Below are 20,165 nucleotides of genomic sequence, written 5' to 3'. Positions count from 1 at the left end.
CGCAATAGCCTCGTGCAGACCTTGAGATTCCCCCATTCAGACCTCGCAACCGCCCCGTGCAGACCTCGAGATTGCCCCATGCAGACCTCGCAACTGCCCCGTGCAGACCTCACGACTGTCCCGTTCAGACCTCGCTACTGCCCCGTGCAAACTCAAGGACAGCCCTCTCGAGCTTTGGTTGTTTCCTGAGATCAATGGTGACTCGAGATTTCCCTGCTTTGCCTTTCGGACTTGTCCACAGTTCTCGGGACAGAGAGAAACACTCAAAGGATACCGCTCTACTGATGCTCACCATGACTCACCACTGCCAAGTACTTTCACTGCCCCTTCACGTGGTAGTGTTTAGAGAGGACAGAGAGCCTCATCCCGGACTTTACCCTCTGACAACGCACCAGCGATTTCCCAGCCTCCATGGCCTGGGATCCAGTTCAGAGTTATGATTATAACCCCGGAGTGCAACAGGGGAATCAGTGGAAGGATTCCCAGCCTCCACAGCCTGGAAGCCCATTCAGTGTCCCCCAAGAGGTTTATAACACCGGACTCCAATGGGGGAAGCACTTGAACGGTTCCCAGCCTCTGCCTCCTGAGACCGCCTTCAGGGTCCCCCAACAGGATTATAACAGCCTACCCCAACGGGGGAAGCAATTGAACAGCAGAGACCCGAGCGACTTTCCACCTCCGGGACTACTTAGACGGACTGGGCACAAGTTCAGATGCTCAAAACCCTACGAAGACCAAAGATTCAAAAAACCTAACGCTCGTGTTACAGAAATGATTCAGAAACTCAAAGATCATATAAAGGCTTCAGTAAGTAAGAGGGCCCTAGACCCCTGAAATGAACTGACAGAGAAGAAGAAACGGACAGCTCCACTTCCTCTGAGGGTTCCTGAGGGCATGAGTAATCCACTGACCAAGGATAGCAAATCACTGTGTAACCCACTGGCATAATATATATGTCGTATGTATGTAGTATGTGTATAGTATGTATTTGTGTAATATATGTGTATATATGTAGTACGTATGTATGTATGTATGTATGTATGTATGTATGTACACCCATGTGCAGTGACCCACGGAGATCAGAAAAGGGCATCAGACTCCCTACAGTTGGGGACCATCTGATATAGTTGCTGGGAACTGAACCCGGGTCCTCTGAGAGGAATGCAAACCATCTTAAGTGACAATATTTCCGTTTCCCATCATTTGTGAAACATCTTACAATCCATTGTGTCTTGTACTATTCAGTGTTCGTTCCTTAGTGCAATGGCGTCCCTTCAGTCAGACTGGGTTTTGACGGTCTGCTGAACATGTAATAGCGGCATGGCAGAAGGATAGGGTGGGGAGGTGTGCTCTGATGGAAAGATGGACATTGCAGTAACTGCTCAGTCACTGTCCCTTCTGGCCTGCACTGTGCACCATGTGCTTCCTGCAAAGCCAACAGCTTTCCCTGTTGCCTGAGCTGACAGCCCTTGCAGCCTCCTCTAGGTCCTCCTCTGTACATCCCCAGAGGATCATCCTGAGGGATCCCTGAATGGAAATCCCTGATAAAAATTCTCCAGTGCTTACTAGAACCTCAGGCTAAAGCCCAAACTCCTGGTTGGGAAATAAATCCAGCTCCCCGTCCGCCACAGCCTGACATCAGGTCCCATCCATCCTGCCTGCCATTCAGCCCACTAACGCTTCTATTCTGATAGGGTCGATGATCATATTAGATTAGGGGCCCAGCACACTCCAGTGTGACCTTCATTATAACCACTTACATCTGCAAGGACTCTACTTCCAATGGATATCACAGCCTGAGCAGCCAGTAGTTAGGATGAAAAGAGAGGCTGTTGCATAAGCCAGACACTCACCCTGTCTGGGATACTGACTTACTTTATTAAATGATTAAAAAAATGTATAAAAAATTAGAGAAGTTCGCACCCGAAGAGTGGATTAGCACTTTCATGTCTATAATTAATTCACCTGCTCTCTATAAGCACCTACTACATCCAGGGACTTAGATAAGCCAGAATTCATTCCCTGTTTCCACTCTAGATAAGGCACAGGTAATCCGTCAAAAACTGCTAAGCTGAGACTTTAGGAAACCTGTTGGAGACATCAGTTCAGGAAGCCAGATGCCCTGGCCAAGACCTTCGAGATGGGGCTTCACAGAGATGGCAGATTTGGAAAGACCACAAGGTGGAAGACGTGATGCATTTCTTGCTAAGGAATTGGAGACCTGCCCTTCAGAGAAGATGGCTTCAAAGAATGGAGTCTCCAAGCACCTCTACTTGGAACAAGTGCTTGTTCCTATGGGGGTTGGGAGGACGGCTGCATTTCAACCTCAGGCACTGGAGAGTGACGGGTACAGAACTTCACGAGTCGGCTCAGTATGCGATGACTTAGGTGGAGAACCACTAGCTTCCTCACTTCAACTAGCCCAAGGAAGGATTTCTGCTCTGTCTCGCTGCCTTGGAAAGACACCTTCATCCCTGTTGTTCATGCCCAAAGCTTCCTATGATCCTCACCTGTTTGCTTCTGAGTCAGCTGAGGTGTGTTGACATACCTCACTGTGTGCGAGCTTTCCTTAAGAGCTCTAAACACCCAACCCGTCATGTACACTCCATCTCTATTGTTCTATTTAGCTTAATATTTTTTTCTTCAACAAAACATGAGCAGGAAGTGGATGTCTTAAATGGCTAATGCTTGCAGTCTTCTTAAGTTGAGGCCCAGGTGAACGAAATGAATTGTGGGCAGTCCCTCACACAGACAGATCTGTATGCCTATTTTCTTATCTTTCAATTATTTTTAAAATGTGAGGTTTTGGGGCAGGAAATTACAAAATGGTAGCAACAACAATCGATCGTGTGTCTCTGTTAAGGTTTGTGATATTGAAAATGACACACCATCCTACCATGACTCTATATTGAAGGAGGTGAAGAGGTGAGCTAGGTCCAAAAAACATTGGCCTTAGGACCCAGGGCTGGTGGTTGTCTTCCCCAGTTTGTCCTTCAAATAATCTTGACACCAACCGGTTATAGCTGCGGTTCACAACCTGTGTGTGGGTCACGATCACTTTGACAAACTTCAGTCTCCAAAATGATTACCAACTACGATTCATAACAGAAGGGAAATCACAACTACGAAGCAGCAACAAGAATAATTTTATCATCAAGGGTCGTAACAACATTGGAACCGTCTTAAAGGGGGCAGCATTAGGAAGGTAGATCACTGACTTATAGTCCAAGAAAGAGTGTCTAGCTATGGGCAAAATAAACAAAATACAGGATCCCCAACATGCCAGTAACATGGGATAAAATGCAAGCTGCGGAGATAGTTTTGTGGGAAGCAGTGCCTGCTCTGAAATTACCAGCACCTGCATGACAGCCATAACCCATGATTGGAGGGATAATGACAGGACACATGGAGGGTCCCAAGGCGCCAGCCACATATATATCAGAGGATGGCATTGTCTGCATCAATAGGAGGAGAATACCTTGTTCATGTGAAGGGTCAGTTCCCCAGTGTGGGGGATGCCAGGGTGTTGAGGTGGGAGTGGGTGGGAGGTAGAGCATCCTCATAGAAGCAGGGGGAGAGGGAAATGGGAATGGCGAGAATCAGGAAAGGGGATAACATGTGTGGGATGCCTATGATAGCCAGGGACAGTGAGTTTTGGGTTCATAAAGGGACTTTGTCTCAAAAACTAAAGAAGAGGAAGATGAATGAAGAGATGTGCAGGGTCTCCCTCTGTTCTACTCATGCACATACACAGAAATATGTGTAAACACAAACACACAGCTGCATTAGGACAAACACTCAAATAATTTGAATTTAGGATTTAGGTTGTCTTTTGGGTGTCAGATCATACCTTTCCTTCCATAAATTTCACTTGGATAACTATATCGAAGGCATGCATGTCAGATACATTTCCCATTAACATGAGACCATTTTTCTCCCAAAGCTATAGGTTTTGATTCGTGTTAGAAGTCATAGACCCAAAGCACAGCTACACCTGGAAGGAAGAGCTAGATATTTGAGCTAAGAATTTGCATTCCAGGGCCAAGGTGTATGATGTCACGGAATGCAGAAGGTTGTCCATAGAACTGAGATGTTCTCAATGCCTCGCATTGGCCCTGACTCCCAACGAGGGCTGCTTAGAATAAGTATGCAAAAATAGCCTCTAGGATTGCTACATGTGATACTCTCATTGATTGTATTCATCAAGGACATGAAGTTTTGTTTCTCACAAAGAAAATAGATCATTAAGAGTCTATGCTGACCATGGACACAACCAAGTCCGTTTGAGGTTCCATGCCCTCTCCAGGCTCTGTGGATGGAGCCAAGAGAACCCTACAGGTCTCAGTGAAGCACTGACTCTAATTCACATGGCCCTGACATGAAGAGGGCGCACATTGATTCTTCTCGTTTTTGTTATGACAAAATACAAACCAAAAACTTAACGAAGACAGGAGTGCAAGTTGACAGGAGTCTGATATAGATGACTCCTGAGAGGCTCCACCAGAGCCTTACTGATACAGATGAGGATGCTTACAGCTAATCATTCCACTGAGCACCCGGACCCCAATGGTGGAGGAATTAAAGAATGGACAGGAGGAGCTGAAGGGGGTTGCAACCCCATAGGAAGAGCAACAATATCAACCAACCAGACCCCCGGAGAGCTCGCAGAGACTAAACCACCAACTGAAGGGTACACATGGAGGCTCCCACGGCTTCAGCCACATATATAGCAGAGGATGGCATTGTCTGTCATCAACAGTAGGAGAAGCCCTTGGTTCTCTGAAGGCTCATTTCCCCTAAGAGGGGGAATGCCAGGGTGTTGAGATGGGAGTGGCTGGGAAGAAAAGCATCATAACTGAAGCAGGGGGAGAGAGAAAGGGAGAGAGGGGATCCAGGAAAGGGGATAACATTTGAAATTTAAATACATAAAATTCCAATAAAAAAAGAGACAGGAAGTGTTTATTTTGACCCATTGTTTGAGCTGGTACCATCCATCATGATGGGGAAAGCATAGCAACTCGAGTGTGATGGTAACATTGCGGACCTCGAGTGTGTTCAGCTTTCTTCCTTTCTTTCTTTCTCTCTTTCTTTCTTTCTTTCTTTCTTTCTTTCTTTCTTTCTTTCTTTCTTTCTTTCTTTGTTTCCTTGTTTTAAATTCCATATATGGGTGTTTCCCTTGATTTATGAATCTGTAAAAAAGATACATATACAGAAGCCACAAGAAACTTAGGGAAGAAAAGCAGGTATAGCTGTCAATAAGACATGGGAGGCCACAGGGCTCAAGTCGGTTTCCCTCACGACCACATGTGTATTCACCAAGACAGGAGACAGGAGCAGGGCACAGAACTGAACAAGAGTAATCAATGCTTGTGAGCCACCATGTTGGTGCCAGGGTCTGATCTCAGGTCCTCTGCAAGAGCAATAACGGTTCCCAACTACCAAGATACTTCTCCAGTCACACACAATCATTGTTTATACAACCCCCTAACACAGCACCACTTGATGTGTGTAAAAACGCATACTAGACTTGCGGTGTGATTTATTTGAGTGAATGTTCAGTCAGTGTGATAGAAATGCTCTTTTATTCATATATTTCGGCAAAGCCGTTTTCACTTGGAGGTTCTCTTCATGCTATGGTGTTTACATACATCATCAAGAGAGGAACCGCCCTGTCAGCCTACCCCCGCCTCCCCTCCATTTGCAGCTATGACTGCCTTTCTTCACTACGTTAAACACTAACTCAGACTCTACTCTTTCATTTTGTTCAGTGTAGTAGACTCTCCAAAACCATAAAATGGAATCCCAGATGCAGAGGGAAGTTTTGCAGTTTGTTACTTCGTTTGCTTTTAGTTTTTTTTTTTTTTTCCCACTTCCACTGGTTTGAACTTGTGTCCCATTCAGTGGCAGCTACTTAATTCAGCCAGCATTTTTAGAAGGGCTGTGGGTGGAGTGTGATAAAAGGAAAATTACTGGAGAGAACTCACTGGGATTTTGACGATTAATGCAAAGTGTTTATTGACTTGATTTTTCAGTTACACAGAACCCTGGACAGCACTGACTCGAACTAAAACTTCACATCTGACAATTTGCTCCAAGGAACTAAAAAACCTTAAAGACAAAATTGATCCAACAAAATAAGCCCTAAGTTGTAATGATTGACCCTCTATAAAGAGAAACATTAAACTTTTTTTTTTAAAAAATGATTTTGATGTTTTTGTTTAACGATTTCATATACTTATATAATGAGTTTTAGACCTTTCCTTTCTGTATTTCCCTTCCGAATTCCCCTCCCTCATCCCCCTCCCTCATTCTCCCATCCCATCCTTCAATTCTCCCTTGCTTCCTCCCTCATCCTACTCCGTCATACCCTCGGTCAACCCCTTCTCTCACGCCATTCCCTCTCCAATTGGCACTGATATTCTGAATAAGTCACCCCTCCTATTTCATGTCTCTTTTCTGAGTGTAATCCCTAAGTTTAATTAATTACATGAGTACAGAGGTATTTGACAGAACAGCTTATCTATGGGTACAGGAATGAAGAAGGGAGTGAAACAGAAATTTCTGGTTTCTTTGGAGACTCAACTGTGTCATGGATGTTATTCAGGAAACTGTCTTAGGAGAGGATGTTTTGCTGAGTACAAACACATGGTGTTTCTGGTAGCTGCTGGGGAAAAGGGCATGCGATGTTTAGAAAGGGTACGAGTATAACCCTGGAAAACAGTAGGCAACACCATGGCATTGGCTTGCCTTGCCACTCTTCGCTGATGCTTAATGGACTTTAATGACACTGGTCTTCATTGACCATGCTGTGGCATTGGTTCAGCTTTCCTTCCTCACTGACCACTGTTTGTGATGACTTTTTAGAGAGAAAAGCACCAGAGAACTTCTTGTGGTGACAGTGCGGTGGCTTCTTGCGGCCTCCTCGAACCCAGGCCAATTGGAAGAGCTCAGCAATTTCTTCTGGGTTGAACATTCCTTGGTGATTCGTGAATGCTGTTTGCAAGTAGATCGACCTACCTCTGCTGATTCATGTCAACTGAACTGATATCCTGATGATGAAGGTTTAAATCGCCCCAGAGAAGTATTTCTATGCAGGTCCACATCGTCCTTTGTTTGCCCTATTGTCCTTTCCTTTCCACTACCTCTGGAGGGTGGTGGGCTAGAAGAAGTTTAAAGGGTTTAAAAACTCTTACTAAATTAGGTCTTGAAAAATCTAAGCCTGCAGGATAGAACCTCTCCTCCAACAAATGTTGATTGCCAACGGAGGGAAGGGTCTTCATGGCCTCTCCCATCTGTGATGAAGTGTTGAGCGGCCCAGTCTTGTGCCCATGACCATAGCCACAATCAGTTTAAGAGTTCAGTGACTAGGTCCAATATAAAAGATATCCTTTTGCTGTCCCCTTCCCCATCTTCTGATTCTTATATTCCTTCTACCCACTCTTTCATGATGTTCTCTGAGCTGTGGAGGAGAAGATTTAGCTGTCCTATTTCCACCTGAACAGTCCAACACCACTGATTTCCAGCACTTTGTCCAGCTGTACGACTCTGCCCATGGTAGTCAGAGGCTTCTTGTCTGATGAGAGCTGAGTGCAATGCTGATCTGTAGATACAAATATGGATGTTTGGAAGGTAGTTCGACAATGTATTTAGCATTAGGTTCTTTCATTTGGCCTATATCACCCTAACCATAGGTTCTTGACCAGTTTACAGAACCTGGTGTGTATGCTCTCGTGTGGAATATGTATTGTATCCAATTGGAAATCCAGAGGTTACTCCAATGACTGCGATGCCACTACCATATTAGGGGCACATTTTGCCTGACATTTTAGCTTGAATGGTTCACCCCAGAGTAAGTTTGTCGATGATTTTCTCCCCTAGAAGTCTACATAGCACTTTCTTGAACCACGAAGGCTATCCATTATAGAGGATGCTTCCACCTCAACTTCAGATTGACACTTCTGTGACCTGTGACCCAAAGGATTCAGTGTCCTCAGCAATAGGGTCTTACCTATTCAAGTTCAGGAGGGCTACGAAGAACAATGTCAACTACCTGTAAAGTTGTGAGGGCTTTTGGGATCTCGCTGGTCAGCAACGTTCAGGAAGACATCCCACATCTGGCACTGGGATTTTTGCTTAATTTTGGTTTTCTGTTGCTCTGATGAATACACTCACCAGAGCCAGCTTGGGAAGGGAAAACTTTATTTCATCTTTTCTGTTCCAGCCCATCATCAAGGAAAACCAAGACAGGATTGTGAAACAGGAACAACAGAGACTGCTCACTTGCTTGCTTCTAAGCTCACTTTCAACTACCTTTACAGAGTCCAGACCCACCCGCATAGGGCGGTGCTGTCCACTGTAGACCAGGCTCTCCAACATCAGTTAACAGTCAAGGAAATGCCACCTAGACATTGTCAAGGCCAATCTGATGGAGGAAGCTCTTCGAGGGAGGTTCTTTCCTCCTAGACTAGCCATCAAAAAATCAATGAAAATAAAACAGAAAAGAAATCAATAGCTTCAGGGGGAGCATGGCTTATCCATGGAGGCTGCCTCCATTTGAACTCAACAGTTGATCTTTTAGATATATTGTGTAACACAACGTTTTATAACCCCTCTCACCAAACCCTGTTCTAACCTAAACACCTAAGGGGAGATAGAGTAGAAAGAAATACTTCTTGGAAATAAAGCAAAAAGGAAACATTCCTCCATCCTAGATGCTTTCCTCGCATCATCTGTGCAAGGATAATGAAAACCGTTACTTTCTAGGTACCCTAATTTCCAATGTTACAAATCATATAATTAATACTTCTTATCATTCATAAAACACATTGGCACTAATCGTTTTGATGTGTTTTTCTAACTCACTACTAGTGTAGATCTGATGAACTGGAATTGTTCGCCTGCTCATTTATACATGAGGGAAGTGAGGTTTAAACTTCGAGCCAATTTCCCAATACTGTAAGCTAATAAATGGCAAAGTAAGAAGGCCGCACTTTCTCGGGATTCACGGCATTGCCTCGTGAGAAATGCAAGTCAGGGTACCTTTGCAGGGAATTCCAAGGATCAGTACATGGCAGCTGAAAGTTGTCTTGGATGCAAGATTGGGAGTGAGGCTCAAGTCAGCTGAGCCCCAGCTCAGGATTCCTGAAACAGAACACCAGAATATGTTAGAAAGCGTGGAGACTAAACTAAATATCTGGGAGTCCTCAGCAGATTGTACAGATCCAGGGCTGAGGGTTCATAAGTATGTTGGTCTTTGTGGGGCTGGAAAGGAACACTTATTTAGATCCACACCTCCTACTATGTGCTACTACAGTGGAGACAATTTCTTAAGTCCAAGCTTTTTGTTTTGTTCCTGTGTGTGTGTGTGTGTGTGTGTGTGTGTGTGTGTGTGTGTACATACGTGCATGTGCAGTGTATAATGTAGGGACTAATCCATTTCTCTTCTACCTTATTCATTGAAGCAGCATTTCTCAGTCAAACCCAGAGTTCACCAATATGACTAGTTTGACAGCTATCTTCCCCTGGGGATCTGCCCTATCTCTACCTCCCTGGACTGGGATTCTATGTGGGCCACAAAGCCTACCCATCATTTACCTGAGACCTGTGAGCCATCTCCTCAACTGCTAAGGTTCAAGTCCCGGTTTTGGGCCCAACTATTTTACTGTTGTTTTCTTATTCTTCTTTTTTTTTTTTTTTTGTCTTGGTCATAATATAAGTAGCAGGTTAAGGTTTGACTGGCTCACTCAAACAATCACTCAAATCCCTCCACACAAATGTGTTCTAATAAGGAGGAGGACTCTGCTGACTCTCTCTTCTGTAAAGTCTTACCTTAACAGATGAGTTAAAGGTTGGGATTATCCTAGTGGGTGATTGTGGATGCTGTTGTTGATGTTGAGGGAGGCTGGCAAATGAGGGGGCACAGCTGAGTCACGTATAATAACAGATACAAAGCTGAGTGTGGTAGTGCATACCTATATTCTCAATACTCGCGAAGATCACAAGTTCAAATCCAGCCTGGGCTACATAGAAATCCAAAGACAGCCTGGGCTACATCATATATCAAGGCCAGCCTGGGCTACAAAGTAAGTTCATGGCCAGCCTGGGCTACATAGTAAGTCCCTGGCCAACCTGGGCTACATAGAAAGTCCAAGGTCAGCTTGGCCTACTTACGTGACTCTTCTCCAAACAACAACAGGTTTTTTTTTCCTTTTTGGTTTCTGTCTCTCCTATTTCCTCTACAATGATACCAGTGCTGTAGTTTGGGGGTGTTTGCGAGAAGTTTCATCATGTCTGATGGTCCAGGAACTCCCAAGCAGCACGGCAAACCAAACAGTGCAGCAAACAAGTCTGTTTTGATTTTTGAAGAAAAATTGAAACATGGGAAGTGCTGTCTGAAGAAATGGCTCTAAGATGGGACAATGCCTCGGGAGACGGGGCTTGGATCTTGTGCTAGTTTCCTCGTGAGAAAAACAATGATGTTCTCAACCAGAGTCTGTGTTGGGAATACAATGCTGTGCTTCCATTTCAACACTGCATAATCTCAATATGGCCACCCTGGAAATCTTGTCTGATATCAAACAAATTATTGGAGAGATAAGTTGAGTATAAACATTGTAATTAAAAAGTGTTTAAATGATGAATAATTTTTTTTTAATTTTTTGTCCGTGGGACCAGGTTCAGTGTTCAGCATAAACTCTAAAACACGGCAATTTCTTTTTCTTTTTTTTAAATCGCCAAACAGAATGGATCTTATATTTTTCTATCTAGGTTTAATCAAGACGTAAAAATAAAATTCTTTGCTTAAAAAAAAATGTGTTTCATTGGCTTTTCTTTGTTAATTTCTTATTTTTAGTGTTTTGTGTTTTGGGGTTCATTTTAAAAATTATTTTTTCATTGAATTAATTATTTTCTTATTTTCTAGTGTAAATAAAAATGTAGGTTGCTGGTCTTTGTTTGTAGTCTAAGAATTAGTGTTGTAACTAAAGTTTCCTCTTAGCACCATCATAGTTATGTCTCACACATTTTGATAGTATGTTTCCTATCTTCTTTTTTTCTTACTGTTACATAGTTTCATTATTTCTTGACATATGTATTATTTGTGAATGTGTAATTTAATGTTTCTCGTCTGGGAGACTCCTGTTTCTCATTGAAGACTTCTATTTTTTTTTTTTTTTGTTTTTGTTTTTTTGTATTAGCAGAATACATCCTGAGGGGCTGGAGATGCAGCTCAGTGGACAGAGTGCTCACTTGGCTCTCACACAGCTTTGGGCTCCACCTATAGTACCTCATCAGCTGGTGTAGTAGTACATGCCCATAGTCCCATTACCAGGAGGAGAATCAGGAGTTCAAAATCATCCTTGGGTGCATAGGGTGTTTGAGGCCAGCCTAGGCTACATGAAACCTGTATAAACAAATATGTCCCACAAGACATCCTTTCTTAGGCATTTGCCACACTTTGTTCTGTGGTTTCTGAGTGTCTGAAAAGTCTAGGGTACTTGAAGGAAAAGAACATCCTGGTGCTACTAGGGACTGTCAGTCAGAGACATGGGCTGTTGACGCCATCTCATCCGAGCTGGTTTACCGCCTGCTTCTGTTGCTGATGGGCTGATCCGTGTCCACAGCTTTACTCATAATCACCCTGCTTCCTTTTAGCTGTACCCATTCTTGCTTCCTGCTGAGGCTGTGATGGACACAGCCTAGTGACACAAAGAATTGGGGTCTCCTTCCAGCCCACTGATTCTCTCAACAGTAAGTTCTTTCTCTGTAGAAATAGTTTCTCTCTTGCCTATACTATCAGAAATAAATATAACACTCTTCTCTGTTTTATTTGGACACTGGGTTTCATTATGTAGGTAGGGCTGGCCTGAAACTCACTGTATAAACCAGGTCGGCCTTGAACTCACAGAGATCAGCTTGCTTCTGAGTGCTGGGATTAAAGGGACATACCTGGCTCCTTTTTTTTTTTTTAATTTTTTTAATTCAACTCTATGCTGTGTGTGTGTGTGTGTGTGTCTGTGTGTCTCTCTGTGTGTGTGTTTGTGTGTTTTGACCAAAGAGTCCATCAGATCCTCTGAATCCTGATCCTCTGCAAGAGTATCCAGTGTTCCTAACCAGTGAGCCGTCTTCCCAGGCCCTTCTGCCTGTTCTAAACTCCACTTCATTGTTCATCTTGCCCAGACATGTCTTTAATGCCTACTCTTAGTGTTTGCTTTAATTCAGTGATTTTCGAATTTCTATTTTCTATTTTCTATTCGATTTTCTCTTGTTTCTTCTATTACCTCACCAAGATGATGTGTATCCTTTTGTTTTGGAAGTTTCTCATTGACAACGCTTGAATCCTGGCTTTAAAATCCTTGCTGACAATTCTGACAAGGGTTTTCTCTTGTTGCCACCACCAGGGAACTGGTTTTTCTCCTCTGCTTTTCATTTAGGGGGATGGTCATGGTGTGCCGTGATTTCCATTTTGACATCGTTTGTCTACGATGTCAGCAGTCCTGACTCTGTGGGTACAGTGGCTGTTTATCCTTCATAAACTTATGGTGGTGTTTTGGTTTTTCTGGATTTGCCTGATTGAATAAAAGGGATTTACCTCCAGTCCATACCAACAGGCATATTTTAGAGGAGTCAACAAGAGTGGTTCTCAACCGTCCTAACATAACCTTTTCATACAGCTCCACCAACTGCAAAATTATTTCATTGCTACTTCATAACTTTAATTTTGCTGTAGTAATGAATTGTGATGTAAATGTCTGGAATTCAGGATATATGATATGTGACTCCTGTGCAAGGGCCATTTGAGCTCCCAAAGGGGTCTCAATCCAAGGGTTAAGAACCACTGATCTGGACATGGTGGGAGGCCTTTACCGAAGTAGATGGGTTGCCCAGTGTTGCTGGGGAGGAGTCTCCATCTCTGGAAGGCAAAGGATCTTCCAAGGTCAGGCTTTTTCCTGGGTCCCTCTGGAATAGTGGACACACCCTTGATGGTTACTGATGGATCAACTGAGTCCAGGCAGTTTTCTTTACATCCTCGAAGATGAGGATTATAAAAAGGGTTCTGCTAGCCAAAAGCAGTGGCTGAAGCTATCCCTGGCGATCTTTCCCTTACCTAATGGCTCCTTGTCCACACAAGGCAAACAGTAGATGTCTGAGTCCCTCCCAAGCTGCACCTTTCCAATCTACACTCTTCCTCTGTGCTGTTTCTTTCATGAAGAGCACACACGCTAACCCTGAACCCATCTTGTCCTCAGTCAGCACTAACAACCTTGTCCTCTCTGCCAGCTTCACTTTCCCATATGACGCGGCTGCTCACAATTCTGAGACATGTTCATGCTTCTATGGACAAACAGAATGGCACCAATTGCCTAGTCTATAATGACACAGATTCTGTATGATTCTGATTCAGAAGCCTGTAAATCCAAGATGAAGAGACCATCGGCAGAGGAAGGAGTTCTTGTGGGATGTTGTCACCGCAGAAGGGATTCAATGGGCTAGGAAGACAAGAGAGGGAGCCAAACTCCCTTTCATAATTTAACCTTTTACTACAATAGCATCATTAATGGATCTTTATTTGTAGGTCGCATCCCTCTTGACCTAATCAATTCTTCACAACTACGTTCCCACTGGGGATTAATCTTCAGAAAATTACTTTTGGGCAAACACATTCAAACCAGAGATGAGGTGAAAAATTGGATATCTGTAGTGGGGATGGGCATTATTCTTCCCACGTTGTGTACCTATAAGTTCTCTAACTACCTCCTTCCCCACGGTAGCCTCACTGAATGACGTGAATTCCAGGTGATTGATGAGGTAAAGACACCAAAGCTCATTTCTATATCCTGTCACCAGTATCAAGTTCGAAACAGCAAGAGCCACCTGTGGGAAGGAAAATATGAATAAACTTTATGCAATCTCTAAACTATGAACCCCCAATTTAATCAAAACATTGTTTTAGACTCAGTTCTCTTATATCGATGTGCTTTAAATGTACAAGTCAGTGGGCTTACTGGTGACTCCTTGTACATGTTTATACTGTACATTAGCCATCTTCATCCTCACAAATCACCTCCATTTCCACCTGCACACACACACACACAAACACACACTCACACACACACACACACACACACACACACCCTGCTGCTCCCCTTCCTCTTCCCAAATGCCCCCTTTCACTTAATATCCCTTATTAAAATCTAAATTCCGCAATCGTCTGTTTGAGTCTGGCTTGTTTCACTTAACATATTGTATTTTACACTCCATCCATTTTTCTGAGAACAAAACCCTTTGGTCTTAAACATAGATGAGAATCACATCAATGTATATGACATTTTTTAAGTCATTCTTCCAGTGATCAACAGCTAAGGTTTTTCCAATGGCTTGTCTATTACACACAGTGTGGCAATCAGAATGGATGTGCAGGGTTCCTTGTTTGTTTTTATTGTCAGTTTGACTCAACCTTGGAAGAAGGATCCTCAGCTGAAGAATTGCCTCCATCAGAGAGGCTTTTGGCCACATCTGTAAGGAATTTTTTTTGATGGTTGATGTGGAAGTGTCTAGCCCACTGTGGGTACTGTCATCCCCTATGAAGGTGGCCCTGGGTTGTATGAGAAGGAGAGAAAGCTGAGTAGGTCATGGATAGCAATCCAGTACTCAGCATTTCTAAGTTGTCTCTGCTTCCTTTCCTGCCTCTAGAGTCCTGCCTGAGTTCCTGCCCCAACGTCGCTCAGTAATAGACGGGAGCCTAGAAGATAGAGTAAGACAAACTCTTTCCTCCTCAAGTTGACGGCTATGATGAGATTGTTCTTCTTGATGCCTACGTGCACTTCCCATTTTTGAAAGTTGTCTCTGTTTATTGTTCTTAGAAAGATGATATTGCATGTTTTCTCATGGGTTCTCTGTCTCTCACCATGTCGCTCTCTGTCTCTGTCTCTCACTGTATTTGTGTGTTAGAGTGTGTATATGTGTATGTTTGTGTGTGTGTATGTGTGTGTGTTTCTGTGTGTATGTATGTGTGTGTTTGTGTGTATGTATGTGTGTGTTTGTGTTTCTGTTAATGTATGAGTGTTTCTGTATGTGTGTTTGTGTGTGTGTGTGTGTGTGTGTGTGTGTGTGATTTCCAGACTTAAAAAAAAATTCCCCAAGGCTGCAAATCTCAGCAGGTGCCTAGAAAAGGGAGATGAAGGGGAGAAAAGGGGGAAAAATCATGTCATTTGAGTTAACCCAACATTGAGGTCAGCCACATAGTGGACCAACAGTCACATAATGGCAGAGGAGTCATAAGAGCAGAGAGAGAGGAAAACTCAAAGTGTGAAGGAAAATGTGCTTAAACTACGATAGAAGGTAGAAAAAGAAGACGGTGCACTTAGAAAAGTGGGCAGATTTTAAAAAGCTGCCATAAGTTATTAAGCTCTAAGTACATTTAAAAAAAATTATAATGTTAAAGTGGAAGGGAATTACTGGGAAGAGGGAAAAGAGGGTCAGAGTGTAGTGGGGACAGGGGAGGGTTCTGAAAAGAATCCTTTTGAAGATCTGAAGAACTATGTGACACAAACAATTAAAGTGCCCTGTAATTTACAGGTAAACTCCATACTTACCTGCATCCAGTATTCTGTCTACCCATATTTCAAAAATAAAATTACCTCATCTATTTCCTCCTGTTTTGCTGCATTTGATCTAATAAATTCCTTGTAACCAGAAGTGCTGGTAAATTTTAAAGACATTTAAAATATGACTGGTCGATATCGGGTTTGTCATCAGTTTATCCAGACTTGGAAGCAGGTCCAAGAGCTAATTTTTCCTCGCTCTTTGCAAATAATCCATAATTCATGATCGCCATTGACTTCAATACAAGGTATTTAATCCTGTCAAATTCCAGCTTTGTTTGAATAAAAATGGCCGTCCTCTAATTGTGGGTTTTGATAAAGCTAATTTTGGTGTGCTATCCAGTGGGCTGCCTCGGAGAGAGAGCCTAGCAATATTTCTGATACGGAGAATGACTTAAAGATAACCAAAGGAAAGATAGGAGCTGGGAAAATAACCACCAAGGATGTTGGTGACTCAGAAACCAAAGACTTTTTCAAAAAAAAAAAAAGCATGAAAAGAGCTACTTGGACAGACTGTGACTCGAGTCATCAGAATATGTGGGTGGGGACTTTACTTTGGGCCTCCAGGAGGCTACATGAGAAGCTAAAGCCTAGATGCTGGAAGTTTCTAAGCGTAACTAGGGAAGGAACTGGGCTGAGAGGGCTTCTATGACGCAAGCAGAGCCTGGATGATGTCACAGAGCACAAGGGCGGAGGTTGCGCATCTCTTCCACTTGGGGGCTCTAGACTCCCCTGAAGGTGGGTTCACTATTTTCGCAGCGGGGTGTGAAGGACAGTTCAGCTCCTGAACCCCACAATTACTCAACAGGCTTTTGGAGCCTGACCGGTTTCCGAAGACAGAATCTGGACGACTAGGACATTTTCTTTCGGTAAATACGTTTATGAAGATAACTGGGACCCTTGTAGTCCAGAAAGCTAAAAGTTTTCCCTCGTACAGCACGTAACCGTATGTTCTGATGTCTTCCACGTTTGAGAGCTAGGCGGATGATCTAGGCTAGTCAGTTTCCGGAGTTTATTATACTTTGCTAACAATATCTAATTCATAATTCTACTAAAATGCCAAAGCTCCTCTCTGTGCCTGTGCATTTTAGGAGATAATATTTCTTTGTTTGTTTGTTTGTTTGTTTGTTTGTTTGTTTGTTTTTGGGAGCTGAGGACCGAACCCAGGGCCCTGTGCTTGCTAGGCAAGTGCTCTACAATTGAGTTAAATCCCAACCCCAGGAGATATTATTTCTAAATGGCTGTTGTTGCCTACAAAAAAGACTCTTGTTGCGGTCGAAGATGCAACAGCGTCGCGGAATAAACCTGGGGCTGGGTAAGGATGCACAGTACAGAAAGCCAGTAGACTGGTGTGCTGTGTTTCTGGGCAGACACTTGTGGATGTTGCCACATAGCTCACAGTTAGAGGGTAGAAGAGGGGTGTGGCCACCCTTCTGGCTCCTTTGCTATCCTTTCTCTGTTCTGCTTGCTTAAAGTGGGGACAGGGATACTTAATCCCACACTGACCTAGCCATTCAAGGAGAGGATCTTCACCAGAGGCAAAGTGCCTCGGGCTGAAGAAATGTGTCTGAATATGTTACTCTGAGCTGTAGAGAACCATTTGTTCATTTCCCTTTGAACTTTAGATTTTGATTTTTGAGACAGTGTTTTTCTGTGGGTAGCTTTGGCTATCCTGGAACTAACTCTGTAGACCAGGCTGGCCTTGATCTCACAGAGGTCGGCCTCCTTCTGCCTCATGAGTGCTGGAATTAAAGGTGTGCTCCACCATTGCCCAGCCTTCCTACGAACTTCTGATTATGACAGAATTACATTCAGATGCTCAACCCTGTTTACCATCCCCTTCCTCACCTGCTCCAAAGTTCTTTTAGAAAAGAGCCTTGGTCCAGCGCCCTCCCCACCCCACCCCCATTGTTCTTGCAGGCACTCAGAGGCAACAGCATTGTGTCTGGTTTAAGCAGGTGAGCTCTTCAAACACAGGGCACGGGCAAGTATGAAGCCTGAACACAGAACGGTAGCCACAAGACAGTGGACCAGAGTGCCGTGGCCTACCGCACTAGGTCTACAGCCAAGAAGAAGAGGATGTCTCAGAGGAGTATGAGCACACCATCATTCCAGAAGCGGAGGAGGAGGAGGCCTTCTCCCCAGGCTCTGGGGAACATTGTGGGCTGCTGATTTTCTCATGGATGTAAGGTAGGTGATGAGCCCGTCACCCAGTGGAAGGCCATCGTTCTAGATCAACTGCCAACAAATCCCTCTCTGTATCTGGTCAAGTATGATGGAATTAACTGTGTCTATGGACAGGAACTTCACAGCGATGAGAGAATTTTAAAGCTTAAGGTCTTGCCTCACAAAGTAGTGTTTTCTCAAGTGAAAGACGCCCATCTCGCAAGAGCCATGGTTGGCCGAGCTGTGGAGCATAAATTTGAGGGCAAACATGGCTCTAAGAACAACTGGAGGGGGGGTGGTCCTAGCCCAGGTGCCGATCATGAAGGACTGGTTTTAAATCACCAAGAAGAAAGATCCAGTCCTATACATCTATCAGCTCCTGGACGATTACGCAGAAGGTAACCTCTGTATCATTCCAGAGACTCCTCCAGCAGAGGTGAAGTCAGACGTTTACAGCGACATCTTAACAGGTCAATGTGTGCAGTTCACCAGAAGCGACAGGTCCAAAAAGATCGGCAAAGTCATTTACCAAGTTCCAGCCACGCCTTCCGTGTACTTGATCATGTTTGATGGTGACGTCCACATCTACGTCTATAATGTGTTGGATAAGATCTGTTAAGGTGAAATTCACAATGTGAGGGGAAAATAGATGGGGAATTTATAGGATTGGGGGGAAAATGTTTGTTTTTCTGTGTTTCAGATACCCAAGGGCCTTTGACAACCCCAGTATCATTTCCAGTGGAATTTGGTTTTGCTCTAAAAATTAAAATGTGCGATGTGACGTGTTGTGTGTGCACACTTTGGTGGAGGAGACGGGCTGTGGTGGATGGAACATGGAGAGGAATCCGGAAAGGTCAAATCTGTGAACAGTGAGTCTGATTTCCCGTAGGCTAAAACAAACAGGACTGAGCTGGTCTGGTATATAGGGAGAGAAAAGAACTGGAGATGAGGCTTAGAGGAGCAGGGATGGCACGGGAAAAAAAAGATGGATGTTTAGGAAGCAGTGGAGAGGGGCCAGAAATAGATAGACTCTCTGAGGTGAAGTTTGAGGGAGAAACAAATGGGGAAAGAGGGGCAGGTATCAGGGAGGTGGTCTTGGAACTCAAGGGGAAACCCAATAAACTGATCCAAGCAGACAGAGAATCAGAGAAGATCGGGGATTGTTTGACTAACGAAACCTAATGAAACCTGTTTCTCATCTGAAGATGTATTATTTTTAATTATGTGGGTGGGGGCAAGGCATGAACACAGGAGACCACAGAGACAAGAATAGTCAGGTCCCCTGGAGCTGGAATTAAAGGTGGTTGGGAGCCATTGGACATGAGCTCAAAGAACAAATCCATGTCCTCTTTCAAAGCAGACGAGCTCTTGATCCATTGGTTATCTCTCCAGGCCCCTAAAGTCATCTTTTCAAATAAATCCAACCTTCACATGCAGAGAAGAGACCAGGATGAGGGTAAGAAAGATTAAATTGATGGGGACGTGGAAGAAAGACTAAAGAACACATGAGGGAGTAGAGGACACAGAGGGACAAAGGAATTCCAAATGTAGTTCTCAAAAAGTGAAGCAGGAGACCCAGGAAGAACAGAAAGGGTCTAGAATGAGTTGAACTTAGGCCGCATCCATATTGGTCTCTTTGGTTCCTTAAAGAACAGCCAAGACATCACTACAGAAGGTGGATGTGAGGTAGAGGCTTCCTCGGAGGACATTTTGACGAGGATAACTCAAGAGTAGTGAATGCCAAACTCAGTTTATATCTATTGATTCCTGAAAGTATCATAAAGCCCATTATATTATATTAATTTAAATGTAATTTAAAAGGGAATATGAGGATGCCATGAGCTTCTGTCAGGTGTTACCTGGATCCTGAGTTTAGCTTCCCTGAGCACGTTAGACTCTGTTGCATCCTGTAATATTTTTTTTTGGTCTCGGCTCAATGCCCCTAGATGACCACAAAGAGCTCCTGCACTGGCTTGTCTTGCCTGGCTCTCCTTCGACTGGATGGCTTCCTACACACTTGTGGGCCCTGTTACCCTATCTAGCCCCAGGAAGTTCCCGTCTTTTAGTCACATGTAAGCTTATCCTCAGAAAACTCTTGATGGTGCCTCCAATGCAGAGGTGCTGAGCTTTTTCCTATGCCATTTGCCGTGACATTAAAATGCTTTGCGGTTCCTGACCATGTAGCTCTCTCCTCCGGAGAAGCCCCTGTGCACTCCATGAGGTCTCTCTGAGCCACATCTACACTCCAAGAGTGTCTTTGGAGACAACCTTATCTTGGACTCATTCATTGCTGTTTCTTCTCTCAAGAATACTTTTCTCACTGCAGGACTAGAAATTACTTTCTATCGTTGATTAATTCTGCTATTTGGGAGTTTTTATACTGGCTGGTTTTATGAT

The 20,165-nt window shown here is 43.8% G+C and overlaps 1 pseudogene; it reads left to right on the top strand.

Annotated features, from left to right (window-relative positions):
- The first annotated feature begins 411 nt into the window (after positions 1-411).
- LOC147998102 (Y-linked testis-specific protein 1-like) lies at positions 412-18,387 on the top strand (annotated as a pseudogene).
- Positions 18,388-20,165: the final 1,778 nt, after the last annotated feature.

Source organism: Rattus norvegicus, chromosome Y (assembly GCF_021556685.1).
Source record: "Rattus norvegicus strain SHRSP/BbbUtx chromosome Y, alternate assembly SHRSP_T2T, whole genome shotgun sequence".
NCBI lineage: Eukaryota > Metazoa > Chordata > Mammalia > Rodentia > Muridae > Rattus > Rattus norvegicus.
This window is presented reverse-complemented; position numbering and strand designations above follow the sequence as displayed.